The sequence below is a fragment of the Lygodium microphyllum genome, chromosome 22 (genome assembly GCF_053477565.2).
Source record: "Lygodium microphyllum isolate KBCC chromosome 22, Lygodium_microphyllum_v1.1.10, whole genome shotgun sequence".
NCBI lineage: Eukaryota > Viridiplantae > Streptophyta > Polypodiopsida > Schizaeales > Lygodiaceae > Lygodium > Lygodium microphyllum.
In genome coordinates, this window is record NC_141156.1 from 50,630,974 (window position 1) to 50,654,088 (window position 23,115).

The following is a 23,115-nucleotide window of genomic DNA, read 5'->3' on the forward strand; positions in this document are numbered from 1 at the left end:
CACATGTATAAAATCACAGTAGAAGAAAGTTATGGCGTTCTAAAGTTTGCCTTGATTGCCTCAGGGATATACTGAGTGATGCCTTCTTCATCTATGGAGGGGAGTTCTTCCACATAGTCCATTGAGGAGCCCATGAAGGGTTCCACCTAGCTTACATGAAACACATTGTGGATTTTTGTGGTAGGATAAAGTTCTAAGTGGTAGTCCAAGTCACCAACTCTCTTTAGAATCCATTATGGGCCATAGAAGCAGTGGGCCAGCTTGTTACTACTGCCCTATTTGAGCGTCAAGTAGCGGGACTTAGGCACTTTCAAAAGGACTAATTCCCATTCTTGGAATTCCAAATTCCTTCTTTTCTCATCAACATAGAGTTTCATGTGTGTTTGGGCCTTTTGAAGGTTCATTTTACATTGCTAAGGTAAGGCTTGCATGCGATCCAACTCAACCTGACTCTAAGGATTGATCTTAACATTAAATAAGACTATGGGGAGGGGAACCTTATACCCATATAAGGCATCAAAAGAGGAAACTCTAATGCTAGAGTGTGTGGAGTTATTATATGCAAACTCAACCAAGTGGAGCCACATATCCCAACTGTGTTGTACATCATGGAAAAAGTGCCTCAAATATGTCTCAAGCCATTTGTTCACTCTTTCAGTTTGACCATCAGTCTAAGGGTGGTATATAGTGGATGGTGCAAGCTTGGTCCCCATGGAGGTGAAAACTCTCTACCAGAAGTTACTCATAAACTTTGCATCCCAATCATGTACTATGACGAGGTAAGCCATGCAACTTGAAAACTTTTCCATAAACTGAGTGGCCACCTGAGAGGCAGTCTATTGGGTCTTTGTGGGGATAAAGTGGGTAGCTTTGATGAGGTGATCAACTACCACATAGATACTAATGCACCCTTTATTGGTCATAAGAACGCCAATGATAAAGTCCATTGTGATGTGAGTCCATTTTACTTTAGGGATAGGGAGAGGCTAACTGTCCTTGTTCTATTGGCATGGAACACATTTGGTCACAAAACCCTTGACATCCCTCCATAAGCCTTTCCAATGAAATCTCTTGGCAATCATGTCATACGTTTAGAAAACACCCAAGTGACCAGTAGTGGGGCAAGAATGCATCTCTTCCATGATCTTCTATGTGAAGGGGGAAGTGTTGGGGATGACAATCTTGCCATGGGACCAAATAAGGCCATGCTTGAGCTGATATTGGGAGTTTTCAGTCATGACCCCATGCTGTAAACTAATATGTCATGAGATGCATAGGGGAAAGAACTTGGCTCAATGAAACCCATCTCTAACAACTCCTTGACTTGCTTTGCAACCTCTTCACGCTCACACTTGGAGATTTTGTAAGGGGGACTTGTTTATTGGCTTGGAATGGGGCTCTAAGTCAAGTGGGTGGTCCACTTGTCTCTTAGGAGGAAGGGCTATAGGCATCTAAAATAGGTCATTGTATTCCTCAAGTAAGGCCTGCAAGTCTAAATCATTAGATACTAGAGAGGGCTAATTGGAATTGTCCTTATTTAATTGCAAAAACAAGAGCATTTCTTAAACTCCCTTTTGAGTTGCTTTGCTGTAATGAGCTAAAAATTAGCATGATCTTGAACTCCCTCTAGGTGGATAGGCTGTCCATGCATCATAAAGTCCATGTAGAGCTAAGAGAAGTCCATAGAAAATTTCCCCAATTTTTTCACCCAATCACAGCCCAAGAAAACATCAATGGGGCCCATATTTAGGCAATTAGATCAACCAGTGCCACATAATTTTCAGCCAAGCATAAGGAAACTGCGGAACATACTTGTGTGTTGATTTATTTCTCTTCATTTGCTACTTGGACCTTCAAGGGGTGGTGTAATGCCATAGAGGTGCATTTCAACTTATCAATGGCTGATTTATTGACAAAACTGTGAGTGCTACCACTATCCACAAGGATAAAGACATGCTTTCTATGGATACTTCCTTGAATGCGAAGGCTGTTGGGGCTTCGGGAAGCCATCCAAGCATCCAAGGAGATAGAGTAAAGGAAAGTGGTAGGTGGGTGGGATGTTAGATCAAGTATCCGTGATGAATCACCGCCTGCGAGTTGAAGGGAAACCCATTCTCCGGGTCATAAAACTGCTCGTGATCAACATCCTCCGTAAGCTTAGCCTACTCAGTGGGTAGGACATCCTCATCATTGTGTCAATCTTCCATGACATACATGCTATGAACTTTGACCTTAGCTATCTTATACGGGAATTTGGAGGCATGATCAATAGTATACTTATCTCCACATTTAAATCATAGGCCCTTTTCCTTCCGTTCCTTCACAACATTCAGAGAAATGAAGCGTTGGCTACTGGATCCATGGGAAGGTGATGCAATTGACTATTTATTTTCAACATGCTTATTCGCAAGATTAGAGCCAAATGTTGTCCCAAAAGTTTCATTTTTTCTTTTAGCATGGAAGGCGGGGTAAGTGGGTACTTTGGGGCTGTTATTAGACATAGAAGTGCTACAAAAACCACCTTCATATGGGGCTAATCGTGAAGGAATGCAGGGTTGTCCAGAACCTTGTTAAAATTGTTCATTCTTACGATACTTTTGTGTATATCTCTCAACTAGTTCAATTGCATCGAACAGTATGGTAGGTTTTTGGGCCATGACATCTGCCGATAGGCTTGGCTCCAACCCATAGATATACTTGTGTAATTTAGCGTTGTCGTATTGCTGCGCATTTGAGGTGTGAAAACCACCCAAAAGTTGTGCATGAGATTTGTTACTTTGTACATACTTAGTTGTTATGTTTGCTCTTTCATTCTATGCCGAAGATGGAGAAGAATAAGGAATTTGGTAGACTGGTAACTTGAGATGCAATCTCATGGGCTACACTTATTTCAAGATATGCCAATTATGGAACTTTGCGAGGGAGGAGAGTTGTTGGATCGCATTCTCTCACGGGGCAGAAGATACTCTGAGGAGGATGTAAAGGTTATTGTGGTGCAAATCTTGAACATAGTATTCTTCTGCCACTTGCAAGGTGTTGTTCATTGGGGTCTGAAGCCAGAGAAATTTCTTTTCACAATGAAGGATGAAGCTGCATCAATGAAGGCTATTGATTTGGTCAATCGGTTTTTGTCAAGCCAGAGGAGAGACTTAATGACATCATGGGAAGTGCCTACTATGTTGCACCTCATACAGCACAGAGGCTGATGTTTGGGAGCATTGGAGTTATTACTTATATTCTTCTTTGTGGTAGTCGGATTTTTTAGGGGGCTTGCACTGAGTCGGGGATATTTCGGGCTGTAGAGAGCTTTATGGGCTGTTTTTTTTTGCTTTTTCGGAGGACCTTAGCTGGGAATGGGGATTAATCTGAAAATATGAAAAAAATGACGAAAAGGGAGGTATGGATCTGACACAGGATGCGCAGAGGGGAGAGAGGGAAAAAGACATCGAATCATGACTGGTTGACGGGGAAAAGGGAGGAACGAGATGAAAAACAGGAAGATGCAGTAGAGGACAATGGGAAGATGAAGGGCACGAACTTGGAGGCCGCGACGACGCATCGATGACGAAGAAGGTGGCGATGTAGACGTCAAAGAAGATGACGAAGGATGACCAAGATGGAGGCTTTGTTTTTCGTGACGTTTTCAAAGCACACTGCACGTAGGCGAGACTAAGTAGGCCATAATGTGGCGATGGCCAAAGGGAAGCTTTTGGAGTTTGGGCTTCATGCCAATTATAACAATCAAGAGGTGAAAGCTTAAGTGCACCAACGTCCATGCACTCAGGGGCGTTATGAGACAAAAGGTTGGTCGGACCCTCAAGCGGAGCAACATGGAAAGGAAAAATATATATATTTTTTTGACGTCTCACTCAGTGCCGGCAACCTTTTAACCCTTTGATTGGTGAGCTTTAGATGTAGCAGCTGCCGCCGCTCATGGCTATCTTGGCTACGGATCTGCTGAACGTGTGAAGGATGCAGATATGGAAGTTCATTCACACACTATATAAACGTGAGGAGTTTTGAAGTTGGGGATGTTTAGAGCTTCAAAGGAGCAGTCCGCGGTCTCAATTTCATGGAGTAAAGGAGGTGGCAATATGTATGGAATTCCACCTTAGACTCCTCAAGTAAATCAATAGGAGTTAAAGCTGATAGGAAGTGAAGGTTCTAGAGCACTTCCAACCATTCTAAAGTTGTCAATCGATGATCGAATTATTTTGAAGATATTCTCTTGAAGACTGGATGACATATCTGATGCTCTTGTATTCTGATTTATAACATAAAGTGGTTTTCTTGCGAGGATTGATTCTTTTGGTTGATCCGTCTTGTTACTTGTACTTGAATCAAAAATTGTAATACACTTAAACCCTGGCATCATATTCGTCTTGATTATTTGTTTCACTTGATCTTTCATCTTGGAATTTCTCAAGAACCTCTGTGGTTGTGACTTTGCTTTCGAAAACCCTTCGACATCTTTGGTGAACCCGACGTGAAAGCGTCGCAGAAATTTCAGGATGGGAGATACTTCAGCCTCTATTTCAGCTTCTTCTACAACTCCAGCTGCCTCTACTTCAGCTCCATCAATGACTGCTGCGTCAAGTACTTCAACGGAGGATCTAAAACAGATTTTACAGAATATGTCCATGTATATGCAGCTCCAAAATCAGCAAACACAAATGTATATGCAACAGCAACAACAATTGCATCAACAACAGTTGTCTCAGCAAAGGCAACTCTATTCGGAGCAGGAGAATGCAAACAGCGCGACTAAGGCTATTGAAGCAGTTGAGAGTGAGAAGAAGCTATTTGACGGGCGTAATGTTTCAGCATATTTGAAGACATATGAGATCAAGATGGGGTTTTTTGGAGTTCCTGCTGGACTTATGAGTAAGTACTTCCTTCGTCTTGTCACACCTGCTTTGAGGATAAAAGTGACTGATCTTTTTATTCAAAATACACATTGGAAAGATTTTAAGAAGGCTCTAAAAGAAGAATACTTCCTTGAGGACTTTGGTATGGCTACTCGGCGGTCATTCCAAGAGTGGGTCTACATGCCAAACAAAGGTCTTGCTGCTTCGGAGTTGATTCGAGAATTCGAAGAGAGGTATAGTCAGCTTGATGCCATTGAACAAAGAGCATTGGATGTTGAAAAAGTTGAGCTTTTCTTGCAAGCTGCAGATCCTGCTCTTCAAGAAGAATTGGGTGAGCTTCTTGAAGATCGCACGAAGCCTATGGGTCTTAAAACTGATTGGCAAGATGCTCAAGATGCAGTCTCGACTTTGACCAAGAGGAGGATATGGAAGACTCGCCTACAGAATGGTTCCATGACACCTACACCATCATCTGCTCCTATGCCTACTTCTATCCCTGTTATTTCTTCTCCTCCTCAGCCAGTTTCTTGGCCTATGCCAGTGCCTACTGTTTCTACTCCACCTATTCCTCCTGTTCCACGACCGATGCCTACACCTTCTGCTCCAAAACCATCCGCTCCATCGGTGCCTACTTCTCTTGATGACATAATCAAAGGTATCACAGATTTGACACTTGAGTCAGTCAAAGCGGAGTTGGTGGGTAAGTTGAAGGAGCAGTTTGCTTCGACTGTGCCTGCTACTTCTTCTAGTGCTCCTATTGCACCTAGGAGTGCTCCTAGTGCACCTAGGAGAGATCGGAGATGTATTTGGTATGATAGTACGGAGCATCAGCATTGCAGGGATTGTGACTCTTTCCAGGATGCAAGGAGGCAGAATTTGGTATATTGGGGGCAAGATGGTAAGATTTGGTTGACTGAGACAGGAGCTCCACTTGCTACCAACTTTGGTAAAGGTGGAATGAAGAAGTTAGTGGAGGACATGGCTGCGCGTACTTCTTATGTGGTAGCTAGAGGTGATGCTTCTGCATATGGAGTACAGATTGAGAAGGGATCAGAGACTCAGTCCGCACTATGGACTTATGCTATGGAGACTGCAAACAAGGGAAAAATTCAGCAAACTGTTTTGACTAGCACAGGCTCAAGCATCAGATCAGAGACAGGATGGGACTCGCCTGTTGACAGGTATTCTATTTATGCTTATTTGGCTAAATCTCATGGTGCAGATGTATTTGTTGAGGAGAAGCGTAAGAGGGATGAAGACAATCCAAGTGCAGCTAAGAAGACTAGAGGGGGTGAGTTTGTTACTCCACCTACTGCAGGACCATCTTCACGATCAGGGCCAGATCGACAGATGGAGGATGCTCAAAAGAGGGAAAAGAGGCAAGAGCCTAGAGAGAGAAAGCAGCCAGGATTCAGATTGATGTCCGATATTGAGACATCTATAGATATGAAGAAAATATTTAATGATAAGATACTTGGTAGTGAGGTGACTTTCACTATTTCCGAGATTTTGGGCATCTCAAAAAGAGAGTTTCAGGATCAGTTTCAGGAGGTCCTGAAGAGGAAAAGACATGCATTGTCAACCACTGATGCACAGGGAGTTTTGATTGGAGAGTTGGATGAGAATGATGATGAGGTTATGGTTGATAATGCTTCTGTTTTGCCACAGGTAGAGAAGAGGGTTCAGCCTATGCATTATGCTGAAATTGATGAGCCTGTTTTGATACCGCGTAGTCACTTTTCGCGGAGCCATTGGGCTAGGGCAACTACAGAGACGATGGTAAAGGTTGGAGAAAAACAGGTGCCTTATGTTGCATTGGTTGATCATGGTTCAGAGATTAATCTCATAGTACGTGGGGTTTATGAGAGTAACAGATGGCCTATGGATGTAGAGCATGGGTGGCGTATGAGAGCCACCAATAACACTGCAGGTGATTTATATGCTGCTTGCCCTAGTGTCAGGGTTTCTATTGGTGATGTAGAGGAGGATTTTCATTTCTTTGTGCAGGATTCATGCTCTTATCCCATAATTCTTGGTCAGCCATTCATTACAGAGATGCGCATGGAAACAAAGGTCATGGATGATGGATCTGCTTATGCACGGATTCGCAGTAAAGATGGTATGAGAGCAGTTCAGTTTATGACTGTATGTGTGAACCATGTTAGAAACAGGGATACTCTCAGAGATGCACCCTTGCCCACTGTGAGGGATTCGGGTTTTCATTAGGTACCGCCGTTTCGCGAGACGACGGTGGTACAGAGGAGAGGAGATTGGAGTTCTCGCCTCCTGGGAGCAGTGTTTTCTCCTCCGGTTATGTTGGGATTTCAGCAAACAGTTCAATGAGTTATCAAAAGACTTCTAGGTTGCCTAGAGCTGCCAGGCAGTATATATGCAAGAAGGAGAAAAATTTGAAAAATGCAGGAATTTTGGAGGATGATGAGCACATAGATGGTATGTATGACAATGTGATTTGTGCAGATACGATGTCAGAGATAGGAGATATGCTGAAAACTGATATGCTGAATTGTCATGGTAATGTATTAGTGCAATCCCTGGACATGTTTCATGAAATTGCAGATTTTATGTCACAGATTGAGTCAGAGGTTGAGGTAACTCAGCAAAGAGTGTTGAGTGCTGAAGAAATTCAGCAAACAGAGTTTCCAGCTGGTTATGATCAGCTTTCAGAGAGACAGAGGGCTGAAAATTTTCAGGCAACAGAGTTTACTGCTGAAATATTTCAGCATTCAGAGTTTGGGGCTGTTTCTATGCAGTCCATAGAGCAGAGGGCTGAGAATATTCAGCCATTGGAGTGCAGAATTGCTGATTTACAGCAAGGTTTATGTAATGCAGAAGAGCATAATGAAGCCAGGGTTGACACGAAATACAAAACTGTGGATAAGAAGGTGAAGCCGGTTGCTGTACCGCTTCCACCTGACAGTGATCAGCAAATAGAGAGGGCTGGTAAACAGCAAATTTTGAGGAATCCAGAGCATATTGGTCATAAATTTTCAGCAGAGACACTTGCTAAATTGAAAATTGGAAATTGTGATTTCTTGTTACCCATGGAGAAGCAATGCTTTCAGGAGATGCTTGAGCGTCATGGAAGGGGATTTGCTTTTGTCCCACATGAGATTGGATGTGTGAATCCTGATATTGTTGCTCCTATGGTTATTTTTACTATTCCTCATATTCCATGGAATCTCCGACCTATTCCAGTGCCTAAAGCACACTTGCCAAAGCTGATTGATTTATTGAATGAGAAAATCAGGATGGGAATCCTTGAGCCTTCATCTGCACCATACTCAAACAGGTGGTTTACAGTTCCAAAGAAGAATGGTACTCTTCGATTTATTCAGGACATGCAGCCAGTGAACAGAGTTACTATCAGGAATGTTGGTATTGGTCCAGTTGTGGATGAGTTTGCAGAGGCATTTGCTGGACGTGCCATCTATTCTTTGGGTGATTTGTATTCAGGTTATGATCAGTTTCAGCTGGCTTTGGAAAGCAGGGACATAACCACCATGAGAACCCCTATTGGGCTTGTCAGGATGTGTACCTTGCCTCAAGGTACCACTAATTCTGTTGCGCATATGATGAATGCCATGCATAAGGTCCTTCGTGATTACATACCTCAGCTTACTATGCCTTTCTTGGATGATGTGCCCATTAAGGGTGTGCAGAAGAAGAGAAGAATGAGAGCCTAAATGAGCAGGGATGCAGGTACTTTGTGGCTGATCATATTTCAGCATGTGAGAAGATTTTGGCCAGGTTAGAAGAAGTGAACTTGACACTTTCAGAGCAAAAATCTGTTTTTGGAGTGAATGAGGTTGTTATTGTTGGGCATATGTGTGGATATTATGGCAGGAAACCCTCACCTGATAAGGTGAATGCTATATGCAAGATTGCAGAGTATTGTTCTACTACTTCAGAGGTACGGAGATTCATTGGTGCTTGTGTGTTTTATATGATTTGGATACCTCATTTTGCACACATTGCAGATTGTTTGTACCAGCTGCTTCGAAAGGGGCAGAAATTTTATTGGGATGAGAGCCACACTAGAACCATGCGGAAAATGAGGAAGTTATTGTAGATTTTTTGGAAGATGATGAAAAGATGGTTTGGGCCATACATAGTCATACATGTCTTTGATAATGCAACATATGAGCTGACAGAATTGGATGGAACAGTGCTTAGAGTGCCTATTACTGGAAAAAGAATCAAGATTTTCAAGAAAAGAGATGATGAGGATTATGCATTGGAAGAATTTTCGAGAGAAGAGCAACGACAAGAAACTCCAATGGAAGAGACAGATAATATGGCTGGATATCTTGTTGATCTACCGGAAATGCATAATGAAGAGATTGATTTGTTTGTGGATCTTGATGATAATGATCATGGGTAGTTGGCCCATCCGGAGGATGCGCAGGATTAGAGGGGGTGGATGTCGTATTGCTGCGCATTTGAGGTGTGAAAACCACCCAAAAGTTGTGCATGAGATTTGTTACTTTGTACATACTTAGTTGTTATGTTTGCTCTTTCATTCTATGCCGAAGATGGAGAAGAATAAGGAATTTGGTAGACTGGTAACTTGAGATGCAATCTCATGGGCTACACTTATTTCAAGATATGCCGATTATGGAACTTTGCGAGGGAGGAGAGTTGTTGGATCGCATTCTCTCACGGGGCGGAAGATACTCTGAGGAGGATGTAAAGGTTATTGTGGTGCAAATCTTGAACATAGTATTCTTCTGCCACTTGCAAGGTGTTGTTCATTGGGGTCTGAAGCCAGAGAAATTTCTTTTCACAATGAAGGATGAAGCTGCATCAATGAAGGCTATTGATTTGGTCAATCGGTTTTTGTCAAGCTAGAGGAGAGACTTAATGACATCATGGGAAGTGCCTACTATGTTGCACCTCATACAGCACAGAGGCTGATGTTTGGGAGCATTGGAGTTATTACTTATATTCTTCTTTGTGGTAGTCGGCTTTTTTAGGGGGCTTGCACTGAGTCGGGGATATTTCGGGCTGTAGAGAGCTTTATGGGATGTTTTTTTTTGCTTTTTCGGAGGACCTTAGCTGGGAATGGGGATTAATCTGAAAATAGGAAAAAAATGACGAAAAGGGAGGTATGGATTTGACACAGGATGCGCAGAGGGGAGAGAGGGAAAAAGACATCGAATCATGACTGGCTGACGGGGAAAAGGGAGGAACGAGATGAAAAACAGGAAGATGCAGTAGAGGACAATGGGAAGATGAAGGGCACGAACTTGGAGGCCGCGACGACGCATCGATGACGAAGAAGGTGGCGATGTAGACGTCAAAGAAGATGACGAAGGATGACCAAGATGGCGGCTTTGTTTTTCGTGACGTTTTCAAAGCACACTGCACGTAGGCGAGACTAAGTAGGCCATAATGTGGCGATGGCCAAAGGGAAGCTTTTGGAGTTTGGGCTTCATGCCAATTATAACAATCAAGAGGTGAAAGCTTAAGTGCACCAACGTCCATGCACTCAGGGGCGTTATGAGACAAAAGCTTGGTCGGACCCTCAATTACCAACAGTGAGGGGATCCAGCGGAGCAACATGGAAAGGAAAAATATATATATTTTTTTGCCGTCTCCCTCAGTGCCGGCAACCTTTTAACCCTTTGATTGGTGAGCTTTAGCTGTAGCTGCTGCCGCCGCTCATGGCTATCTTGGCTACGGATCTGCTGAACGTGTGAAGGATGCAGATATGGAAGTTCATTCACACACTATATAAACGTGAGGAGTTTTGAAGTTGGGGATGTTTAGAGCTTCAAAGGAGCAGTCCGCGGTCTCAATTTCATGGAGTAAAGGAGGTGGCAATATGTATGGAATTCCACCTTAGACTCCTCAAGTAAATCAATAGGAGTTAAAGCTGATAGGAAGTGAAGGTTCTAGAGCACTTCCAACCATTCTAAAGTTGTCAATCGATGATCGAATTATTTTGAAGATATTCTCTTGAAGACTGGATGACATATCTGATGCTCTTGTATTCTGATTTATAACATAAAGTGGTTTTCTTGCGAGGATTGATTCTTTTGGTTGATCCGTCTTGTTACTTGTACTTGAACCAAAAATTGTAATACACTTAAACCCTGGCATCATATTCGTCTTGATTATTTGTTTCGCTTGATCTTTCATCTTGGAATTTCTCAAGAACCTCTGTGGTTGTGACTTTGCTTTCGAAAACCCTTTGACAGCGTCATCTCTAATGCTCTTCACATACGTGATCAAGTTCATGAACTGATTTGTGTACTCACGTACAGGGAGGTTACATTGGTCAAGGGTGTACCATCGTCTTGCCAACCACTCTTTTCCACAGGAGACAAAAACTTAGACCATATAGATTTTAAAATCTTCCCAGTCAATGAACTGATAACTCTCTCGATTGATATAGCTCCACCAAGTGAGAAAATCGTTCTAAGTGGAGAGAACCAAAAACTATTTCCTGATCATCAGTGAGAGGGTAGATATTGAAGTAGGACTCCAACTTGGACATCCATTCCTCCAAGTCAGATGGTGAGGGGGATTTCCCATTGTACTTCCCATACATGCCTTGCTATCCATAAATCCCATGTGGTGCATTAATCCCATGTTGTCCATTATAACTAGGCTGTCCATGATTGCCAGGCTGACCATTGGTACCATATTGTTCATGATGGGGCTGATTCATATAGGGTGCATGGGGGATCCTAGGGAGAGCGGGGGAGGAGAGGGCCTTAGTGGGATGTTGGCTACATGGTTGACGAGGGAACTCAATAGGGGCCCATCTTGTGCATGAGAGGGAAAGGGAGGGTCAAATCTTGCTAAGGAAGTTTTGGCCCTTGGCCCAAGATTCCAAGAGTGCCAAGGGGAAGGCCAGGAATAGAGGAGCAGGAGGCAGGAGGGGGCAGGGGGCAGGAGGGAAATTCACACCACAAATTGTGGGTTGCTGCATGTTGCTTGTGGCAGGGTATCCCTAGTCACCAAGGTACTCCAAATGGAGCTGGAGATGGGACGAGTCAGGTTCAAGTGCTGGTTGATGCCTTGGAGGTTTTTGGAGCAAGTTTGTAGAGGCTCTGTGGGCATGGAAAGATAAGGGTGTACCAGGGGTTGCAATGACAGGAAAGGAAGGTATCACAACCGCATTAGGAAGATATAAGGCAATCATAATTTATATTTCATTGAGAGTTAAATGAATCATAGGCCTTCGATTAACATACACTGCGTACGAATGTTTATTGCATTCACGGCTTAGGCGGAAGGAAAGTAAAAGATAAAGAGTAAAAATCCTACATAGTATCACTCTTAAAGATAGAAGGTTAGAAGATGTTGCATTTACTTAAAGTTGATGTCCAACTGATGATCAACAAGGAGGGTTTATTGCCATACCTTGAAAACCTAAGAACCCAACTCCAAGGACTTAGTCGTTTCTTTTCCAACAAAGGGTTTTCCATCAAAGGCTCTATGGTTGTGAAACTCAATAAACTAGACAGATTGTCAAAGTCGCAACCGTTGAGGGCCGCGCAAGACAAAAGGACCTAGAAGGAACTTGTTAAATTGACCTTGCGAAGCCCTAACCCAAGGGGGAGAGTGAACTTTAGGGTAGTTGATTCATGCTAAGCATGTTGCTTGGAACTGTTGAATTGGTTTTAACGAAGGTTGATCTTGTTAAAGATGGATTGTTGACCCAAGTTATGCTTGGTTGTTTGAAAAGGTTGTAAAAGTGTTTTGATACATCCAAGTTAAATTCTGATTATGCATGCAATGGGATTGCGATGCCTTGAAGCAAGAGGTTGTGCATTCAACTGTTTGTTAATGTGGCTTTGGATGTTAACCCGAGTGGGGTGTGATTGATGATTGCATGGCCAGGTTTGAGATGACTGATTGCCATGGAAACAAAAGGATATCTTCCCTAGTAACTATTTTTAAGCTGGTTGCTTCAGCTGTGGTTGATTTCCTAAAGGGATAATTAAGAAAGGATGGCTGGTTGCATGGCTGCATACAAAGCTGCTCTCGTGGTTGGCGGTGGTGCGGTCAAGATTAAGTTTATGAGAGTGTGCTTGTGATACCTTTGTTTTAATTAATACACTTCAAAGCCAATGGACTTGGGTTTGGTGCAACTCAGAGGAAATGACTTTGGGGATGGTAGGACCAATGGAAAGGTGACTTGGAAACATATCCGAGATTCCAGATTTTATATGTATATATATATATATATATATATATATATATATATAGAGCATATGTGTAAGAATGATACTTTGATTAGGGTAAGGATCGCAACCTTTTAGGACTACTGAAACTGTCTCTACTATGTGTCAGTATATCAGTATATAATGAGCTTGATTGAGAGAGAGAGAGAGAGAGAGAGAGAGAGAGAGTAGAGGAGGGGGCGGCCTGTAGGCAAGCATGATGAGGCTACAGATAGGCTGACCAGCTTTGCGAGCTATGTCACTCCAGCTGCCATTCACGTACTTTGTGATGCATTGCACCAAAATTTCTTTTTTTTTTGTTGGAAGATTTAAAGTTGTATTGGGATAAAACAAAAAGTTTACAGCTGGTTAAGGGAGTGTTGCTTCAAAACTGGGAAGCTACCATTACTTGAGAGTATAGATTATCAACTTTACAAAACCTACAGACCATAATAGGTCTAGTCTTAAGCATCAGATGTGTTCATCCTAAGATGAGTATCTCATTATTCAGCCTTCTTCTTGATGTCCAGCAGTATGGCTGCCACATCCACAGTGGAAGCTAATTTCCCGAGTCTCTCCTTCAAATTGTCCTCATGCTGCTTGAGAATGGTTGCTGTGTCTTTCCCAACCTGAAAACAAAGATAAAATTTAAGACCATGAATAGGATCCACATCAGTTCTTTTTTCTGCTTATCCAAATATTCCACAGGTAATAACTTCTGATCCAATTCCATATTGGGGGAGGGAGACCATATATTTCCCCGAGTAACAACTCCTTCCGAGTGAGTTTAGTGGGGTGATACTTGAAGACAAGGACCTGCAAAAAACACCAGATGTTAGAATTTTTAGGGTAGTTAAGGAATATGTGAGGGATTGATTCTACCTGTTGGCCACACCTTAGGCAAAGTCCATTCCCCAGACCAACTTTGAGTGCTCTCTCATTAGTCCAAAGACTTTTGAGAGTAATGAGCCACATTAGACAAGATATCTTTGGTTGGATTGAGGGAGCCCAAATGTTACCGAACATGTAATTCCACTGTGCTACTGACCAATTAATATGCCATCTGTTATTCAGTTTAAAACAGAGAGGAGCATTGCTTTCTAATAGGTCTGGAAGGGGTAGAAGAGGTTTGTCCCCCAACAAACAGATTCCCCTGTGATTGAAGTGGTGATTAAGATTAATCATTACAGGCATGTTAGGTCCCCACAAGAGTACCCTTTCAGTTAACAAATCCAGTTCCTGTCTTTTTAATTTGAATTTCTGTTTTAGTTGTGTTCCAGTCATCCACCTTTTAAGGGTTGGATCTCAAATGTCCCTCCAACTTCTAATTCCTTTCTTGAAGAGCTTGTGGGCTAAGTTGAGCTGATTTTTTGGAGTGGCTCCCTTAAAGAAGCTGAACCAGATGGAGTCTTTGGAACTCTAGGGTAGGGTGAGGTTGGGATGGGAAGAGGGGATTGATAGGTTCTTGTACTTGAACCAAGCCTCCTAGAGACCTTTTGCCAGAGGCGAGCAATCTTTAGCTTTTAGTTTGACAGGACAAATAGTTATTGTTAGTGGGTCTAAGGCTTTCCATTTTGGACAGCCCTCTACTTGAAATTTGCCAGTGGTGGCTGCCTTGATTAGAGTTATCCAGTCCTCTTTTTTCCTTATGATGCTTCTTGCTATCCATTTGGCTGCCAGTTTGTCAGCCAGAATACTAGGATTGGGAAGACCAAGATCGCCTGATTTCTTAGGTGTAGTGCATACAACCCAAGACACTTTAGGTACTTTGAACTTTTCTCCATCCCCACTCCCCAGAAAATTTCTCCCTAGTTTCTCTAGTTGCTTCATTCCTGACTTAGATGGTTTCCAGCAAGCCAAGAAGTAGATTTGGATGGAATTAGTATGTGTTTCAGAACTAGACATCTTCCTGCCATATTGAGCTGCAGCCCCTTCCATTTTTCAAAATTTCCCCTGATTTTTTCCAAAACCCAATCCCACCTTTGTTTCATTGATATCCCAAAGCCCATGGGTATGCCTAGAAGTTTGAAAACTTTACCTATTTCCAGCTCCTTGCACCCTGCAGCTAGGAGCCAACTAGGACAAGGACTGATTAGTGTTTTAATTCCTATTTTGTTTGGATTGATCAGAGCCAGAAGCCTTGCAAAAGTTTTGCAAGTAGTTCCAAAAGGCTACTAATGAGACTAGATCATTATTTACCGTGCTATTAGTATCATCAACAAACTGGTTGAGTACCATGTCTTTGTTGTTAGGGAGTTTAATCCCTTTAATGTTGCCTTTATCAATCTCTACTTGAATGAGCCACCTAGTGAATCAGCTGCAATGGCAAATAAAAGGGGAGAAAGAGGGCAACCCTGCCTGATGGATCTTCTCAAGGGAAAGGAATCAGTCATCTCCCCATTAATAGCAATTCTTGTGGAGGCATTACCAAAAAGAGTACTAACATACTTGATGAACTTTCTACCCAGCCCCATATCATGGAGGGATTGGAGGATAAAGTCCCATTCTAACCTATCATAAGCTTTGTCAAAATCAATCTTGAAGAACACAAAATCTTGGTTGGATTTTTGGGCATGTTCAATGCCTTCCCATAGGGCAATTATTGAGTCTAGGATATATCTCCCTTTAATGAACCCTTTTTGTTCTTTTCTTATCCAGTGATCTAGTTGGTCAGATATCCTTCTAGCTATGGATTTTGCAAATACCTTATATGCTGATGTGAGACATGTGATGGGTCTCCAATTAGCTAGGAGTTCTTTATCATGTTTCTTATGGATTAGCTTGACTACTCCTTCATTGATTATGTGAGGCAAGGCGCCAAATTTCAGGGATTCTTTCCATACCATGAGAAGGGGGGGAATAAGAAAATCTTTGAATTCTTTGAAGAATTCATTCGGAAGGCCATCAAGCCTTGGGATTTTCCCTGATGCTAGAGAGTCAATGGTGTCACTGATCTCAATAGCTGATACCTCCCCATCCAGAATCTCAGCCAAACTTGGAGGGACAACCTTCCTCCTAACCATTGCTATCTTAGCCTTGGCAGTTGTCTCTTCTTGTGAGGTCTTTCTAGAGGAGCTAAAAATTTTAGAGAAAAATTCCTTAGCTATAAGGAGATTCTCTCCATTGTTTTGGGCATGTGTGCCATCTTCCCTTCTCAGCAATGGGACAAAGTCTCTATCCTTTTTTTTTTAAAGGACTTGGAACATGTCTCTGGTGGGTTTATCTGCTTTGCCAGCCCACCATTGCCTAGTGAAGAGTTGTATGTCCATAGCTTCTTTTTCTTCAGCAGATCTAAGTTCTTGTTTGATTCTGACTAGGTCAGGCTGTAGTTGGGTCTCCCCAGCCTCTATCCTGATCTCCAAGGATTTGTACACTGAGTATTGTCTAGCTCTATGATCCCTAGTCTGCTGTACTTTTTTATTTTTGACTTCCCTAAAAAAATGTTGAGTGTCTTTAATGGCTTTAGCCCATGAGTGGGCTGGGGAGACTGTTTGCCAGAAGGCCATTGTCCAAATTCCTTTGATAGAGTCCCTAATTGTTTTGTTTTGAAATAATCTAGGGTCAGTATGAAACCAGCCAACTTTCATTATTTGGGATGAGTTAGAGAGGACCAGCTGAATAGGCTTATGGTCAGACATGACTAAGTTATCTAGAGCTTTAACTTTGAGATTGACATAGGAGGCCAGCAGTCCTGCAAATATGTAAAATCTATCAAGTCTAGCCTTACGGAGATAAACTCTACTTTGATTGTTACTCCATGTAAATCCTAGTTGTTCACTGGCATCCGTAAGCCCACGATAGGCTTTAGTTACTAGCCACTTACTCTTTTCAGTTCCTGCAATACATGTTCCTTTTTCCAAATACCTGTCTTTTGTTGTTTCGACCATATTGAAGTCCCTGCAATGATAATGGTGCAATTGATGACCTGAAATGAATCCCACATCCTGCATCTTTCAGCAGAAATATTAGGGGCATAAACTGAGACAACAGCAAATTCATCCTGATTTTTAAAAAGGACTGCAACCCAGTTATTCTCTGTATCTATCATAGCCTTACATATTTGATCCTTAATGTTAATGGAGACACCTATGCAAGTCTCCCCCTCCTATTGGTGTGGTTTGTCATGAACCATTCATACTCCTTAGACACTGACTGCAGGTTCTTTGAAAGAGGGGGACCTTGCACGTTTAATTCCTGTAGGAAAATAACATCGAGGAAAAAGGCACTAACTTTGAGCCATTCCCTGAGTGTAGTTGCCCTTTTGGGATCAGTCAACCCCTTGATGTTATAAGAAACAATTTTTAGTTTATTCATTAAACAAATCTATGTTTTTTTTTGTTTCCCTTTCTTCTGAGGACCCTTTGTTTGACCAAATGGGGTTACTAGCACTTTGTCCTACACTTGAGTATCTCCTTTTGGCGTTTTGAATATATCCTCCCTCTTTGGTTGGGCTCTCAGCAGGGATAGGGCTGAGAGGAAGTTCTCTTCCCATTGTTCATCTTCCTCTGCCTGAGTAAACTCTACATCTTCATTCTATTCCTTGAGGTCAATGTTTAAGTTTTTTGAATGTATGCAATTCTCGTTTTTTTGGGTTGCGTGCCCTTTGTTTTCAGCCCGAGTTTCTTCAACTATAACATCATCAGAGTCTAACTCTACTGGAGCAGTCTCTCTTTTTCCACTAGTTTCCCCTTTTCATTATTCCCTACTAGTACATCCTCTAAGTACATGAGAAGGGGGGAGTATCTGTTATTGTAGGTGTTTTTGCCCTTGCTATTATTGTTTTATTTCTGGGTTGATTGATACTTACTTTTTCCCTTCTTGTTGACCGATTGGAACCCATCATCTTGTGGGTTATCGGTTTTAGGATGGAAGTTCTCCTTGTTGGGTACTGGACTCTCTCTATCTTTCCATTCAGGGCAATTTCGAATGAAGTGTCCCGATTTGAGGTACTTGAAGCAAGCATTTGGAAGATTCTTGTAGAGGACAGGTTGGTCCTTCACAAAGTTGCCCTCTTAATCATTAATCAGCAATGATTCTATCAGGGTTTTGCTAAGGTCTATCTCTATGAGTAGTTGAGGATGCCACCGCGGGTTAATGTCCATGTAAGGCCTTTGACCTAACAGCCTACCAAGGGGAGCAACTAGGGTTTTCAAGAAGGGATATAGGTGCAACGGAAGGTTTGGGAATTCGACCCAAATCGAGACACAAGTCGGTTTAGGACCAGAGGGGTCGAACTCAGGAGTCCATTTGAAGAGGAACAATGGAGAGCTCCGCAGCATCCATTGTCCATGGCTTAGTAGGGTTAGGGCTACATGCTCGCTCTCAAAAAGGAAGAAGAAATAGTTCTTTGGGAGGTATTGAGTAGCCATGGGTTTCCCACCGATTGGTTCCCAGTTCAGCTTGACCCAGTTTTGGAGAAAATCCATGGGGGGGCATGCCCCATGACATAGCCCAATAAGCACTCTAGATTGAAAGGAAATTGTGTACTTCTTCAACTCCAAAGTAGGGACTGAGAGAGAGATTTTTTTACCTGGCATACCTGTTGGATTTGCTGGCTACCCAGATTCCGGAGACGCTTTGGGGGGGTGGCGGAGTCATGCAACCCTTTTTGAGCTCCTACTTGAGTCTGATGTTCGCCTCGTTGAGGAAGACCCTGCTGACCTCAAGAAGTTGAAAGGTTGTCAGCTCCTTCAGCTTCTTGGCAGCTCTCCCTTTGGTTCGTGGGGCTTCTACTATCACATCCTGCCAGTTGTTCTGCAAAACCTCCCAGGTGGATGGCTCCAGTCCCAAAGGACAGTCCATCTCCATATCCTCCTGAATATTGGCTTGCATGCTGCCCAATAGGTCCGAGATGCCCTTGGCTTGCATGTTGAGCAACGAGTCCATTGAACAATGGATTACCCAGTATTTTGCCGAAGGCTCTTTGTAGGGAGCCCGCCATGCTAGGATCATGATGGTACAGAGAAGGGGGTGTCGTCTGCATGATGGGCACAGACATGGTGCCAAATTGTGGCACAGTATGGGAGGAGCTCTGGGCCAGCATCTCGAGAGGCGAAGTTACCTCCGCTCATACCCTGACGGGCGACATGAGGGAAAACAGTCTGCCCACAATCTTCCTTGAGTGCTCCTTCCTCGTGTATGCAATCCGTCTCGTCACCAGTTTCTGCAACCCTAACCCTCGGCCAAAAGGTCAGCAAATGACTATTTGTGCAAGTCCATTGTCTCTTCTTTTTGCTGTATCAATGAATCTCAAATTGCACCAAACTTTCGTCCTCGTCCGGTGACCACAGGCCCTTCCTCTCTCTCTCTCTCTCTCTCTCTCTCTCTCAACCCAAGACGGAGGCTAGTTTTTACTATGTCGGTCTTGTTTCAGTGGAAGTAATGATTCAATCACACAGATCAAGATTTGAGAACGTCTGCCATTGATGACCTCACCAAACAGCCCGAATACGTGACATAAATAATTAAACCGGTGGTGGTGATGATATGAGTGAGGAGTATTGGAAAAGCAGTAGGGGGTACGTAATTCGGTGATGCTGATCAATGGCGGCAATGGGTCAGAGAAGAGACTGCAGCAGCAGCAGCAGTAGTCCCTACACTGCCTAGCTTAGCTGCCACATACACAAGTACATTTTCCTCCTTTTGAAAAGCAACACTCTGTCCTGTTGCTCGTGCTTCGATGCCTAAAATGTGTGTGTGTGTGTGTGTGTGTGTGAGAGAGAGAGAGAGAGAGAGAGAGAGAGATGGATGGGTATCGTAGTATTTTATGAGTTCCATGCCCATTTTTGCTAGTCCTCAAGTTGCATAGATCACACACAGCACCGGGCACATGGAGACTTGACGGACGTGACAATCTTCTATCGAGCATTATGTAATCCTGTGAATCAGCTATAAAAATGGAGGAATTGTTGTTTAGTGGTACTAAAGGTCATTGGCATCTCTCTCTCTCTCTCTCTCTCTCTCTCTCTCTCTCTCTCTCTCTCAGCCCAAGACGGAGGCTAGTTTTTACTATGTCGGTCTTGTTTCGTGACCCAAGCTTATGGGCAACTCTTTTCTCATTCTTAATAGGCATTACGTGCCTCTGAGTCACACAAATCAAACTAAGTCAATAGAATATGTATATGATGACATAATTTGGTTACTCATCACAATCTATGTGACCTCTCAATCTATATATTTAGATTAGTCACAATCCTTCCAAGTGGAGAGAACCAAAAATTATTTTTTGATCATCAGTAAGAGGGTAAATATTGAAGTAGGACTCCAACTTGGACGTCCATTCCTCCAAGTCAGATGGTGAGAGGGATTGCTCATTGTACTTCCCATACATGCCTTGCTATCCATAAATCCCATGTGGTGCATTAATCCCATGTTGTCCATTATAACTAGGCTGTCTATGATTGCCAGGCTAACCATTGGTACCATATTGTTCATGATGGGGCTGATTCATATAGGGTGCATGGGGGATCCTAGGGGAGAGCGGGGGAGGAGAGGGCCTTAATGGGATGTTGGCTACATGGTTGACGAGGGAATTCAACAAGGGCTCATCCTGTGCATGAGAGGGTTCACCAATCTCGTAGGTAGAAGGGGGAATTCCCTTAGCAACAAGTATACCCTATGGACCATGCAACGGCTCTTGGTGTGGAGGACGTTGAGATTCATGCCTAGAGTCATTGACCTTCTCTTGGGTTGAAGAGGTAGCTAATTGAGCAACAAGAGTAGTGAGATGTTTCAAGGTTTGTTGAGTCTGGGAGTTTGAGAGAGCCATGTGCTCAATCACTTCATCAAACTTGGACATCATTTGGTGATGGTTGGTGACCATATCATTATGTTGTTCCATATGAAAAAGCTCATGCTGATAGAGAGGGTGTGATTGAGCAGGGTGTATGTGTCCATTTCATGCATTTCTTCCTATATGTCACCATGATAATCATGTGCCGAGCTTGGTTCCTCATTCATGGAGGTCTCAGAGTCTCTAATCTCCCTCTAGAGTTCCTCTTGGGCCTTGCTTTTTCCTTTTTGGCCAACCATCTGGATGTAGTCCACAGGACCTATTGTTAGTAAATGGGGCGTAACTTTTTGTAAGAAACTCCGATTGGTGAGATTTTTGGTTTAGGTCGGAGGGGACAAAGTCCTCTTCCAGGTGAGCTATTAAGCTTTGTGACAGAAAATGATCAGAATTTCATGCAATGGCATTACTGTGATGCACCCTATCCACAGTGACCCTAGTGCACAAAAATGGGCGTAGCTTTCAAATCATAGCTCTGATTGGGGAGGCTTTTGATTCAAACTGGAGGGGACAAAGCCCTCTTTGAAATGAGCTATAGGGTTCACTCCTAGATTCAAAAAAAAATAAAATTGCAATAGGATCTTCTTGACTATCCTGCAAGACTGACAAAAAAAAACACTGCCATGCCCCTTATCGCAAAGGCCTCATATGGATAGAGCATAGTTAGAAAGGCCTAATCAACAACATAAATACATCCTAAACATACTGAGCATTGTTCCAAGCATCATTGCATACCCATATTCTATGCCATCAATGCATGAGTAAATTCTCTACCTTACATCTCTTCTGACTACATGCACTTGAGGTGTCATATATGGGTGCCATTAGCATTATGGGGGTGTCCAAGGGGGATCATTGCATTAGGGGAAGTAGAGATCATGGGGAAGTACCTGCACATGCATACAAGTATTGGTAGGAGATGGGTAAAGTTTCCCCCGGGCGAGATTATGCATCCCTTCGGGGTCTTATGTGGTAAGGGAGGGTCACCTCTCTTTTGTCTTATCGCCTCACTTGGCATCGGCCTTTTTTCTTAGCCAAAGTATACATGTAGACATTTTTATTAAGAAATCAACATGAGATGCATTGGGAAGGAGAGATTGGATCTTTTCATGAGATGCAAGTAATGAACAAGGGTTGGGATAGGGGTTATCTTGGTAGTCCAATGACTCACTGGCTGCTACTTACCCAATTTACAATGGCTATTATTCATTTTGAGGCTTATCCAAAGTCACAAGACAAAATGGGGGTTAATGTCAGCCAATACAATGAATTTTAGGACTAGATATGATGCATGCATGCAAAGGGGATTGAGCTACTAAGCCTATGCAAATTTTAATCTCTCCAACAAGGGTTTAAGCTCAGTAAGTGGCTAAATTTGAGAGATTAAGATTAGATTGACATACCTTTGCAATGCTTGGTGAGACCCTTGAATCATAGCTCATCATGATGCCCTTTTTCTCCATTAATCAAGCTCGGTTGGTTGGGTCATTCTCATGGAAGAAGACGTTAGCATTTGAATGCTCCCGATGATGATGATGGCTTTCATGCTTGTTCCCGAGCTTGAGCTTTAGAGAGGGAAAGCTTCAAGTGAAGATTTCATGGCAGCCTACAAGAAATTTCTACATGCTGAGCTCCATGTCTTCAATCCGAGTAGGGAAAAGTAAAAGGGTTTGAAGGATCTCATGAAGGTTGAGCTCCCGGGTTGTGGGCTGGATCAAGAGCTTGGACTGAGTAGTAATGGTTACCCACAGGAAATATACACTAGGGGATTCAACTGGGACTTCAATGTCGGGGAAGGGAGGGTCAAATCTTGCAAGGGAGGATCAAATCTTGCTAAGGAAGTTTTGGCCCTTGGCCCAAGATTCCAAGAGTGCCAAGGGGAGGGCTAGGAGTAGAGGATCAAGAAGCAGGAGAGGGGGCAGGGGCAGGAGGGCAATTCACACCACAAATTGTGGGTTGATGCCTGTTGCTTGTGGCAGGGTATCCCTAGTTACCCAGGTACTCCAAATGGAGCTGGAGATGGGACGAGTTAGGTTCAAGTGCTAGCTGATTCCTTGCATTAGGGCCAAAAACACTTCCAAAAATGCACTTTTGTTAATCATGGGATTAAGAAATAGGCCAAAGAGAGTTTGTCATGTGTGCAAGAATATGGTATTCTTGTCTCCTCTTTTTTAGAGATAGTGGAGTCCATTTCATGATTCTCTCTACTTTTTTAGCCAAAATCCCCAACCTCTGACATGTTTTGGAGTCCCAAAGACCTTAT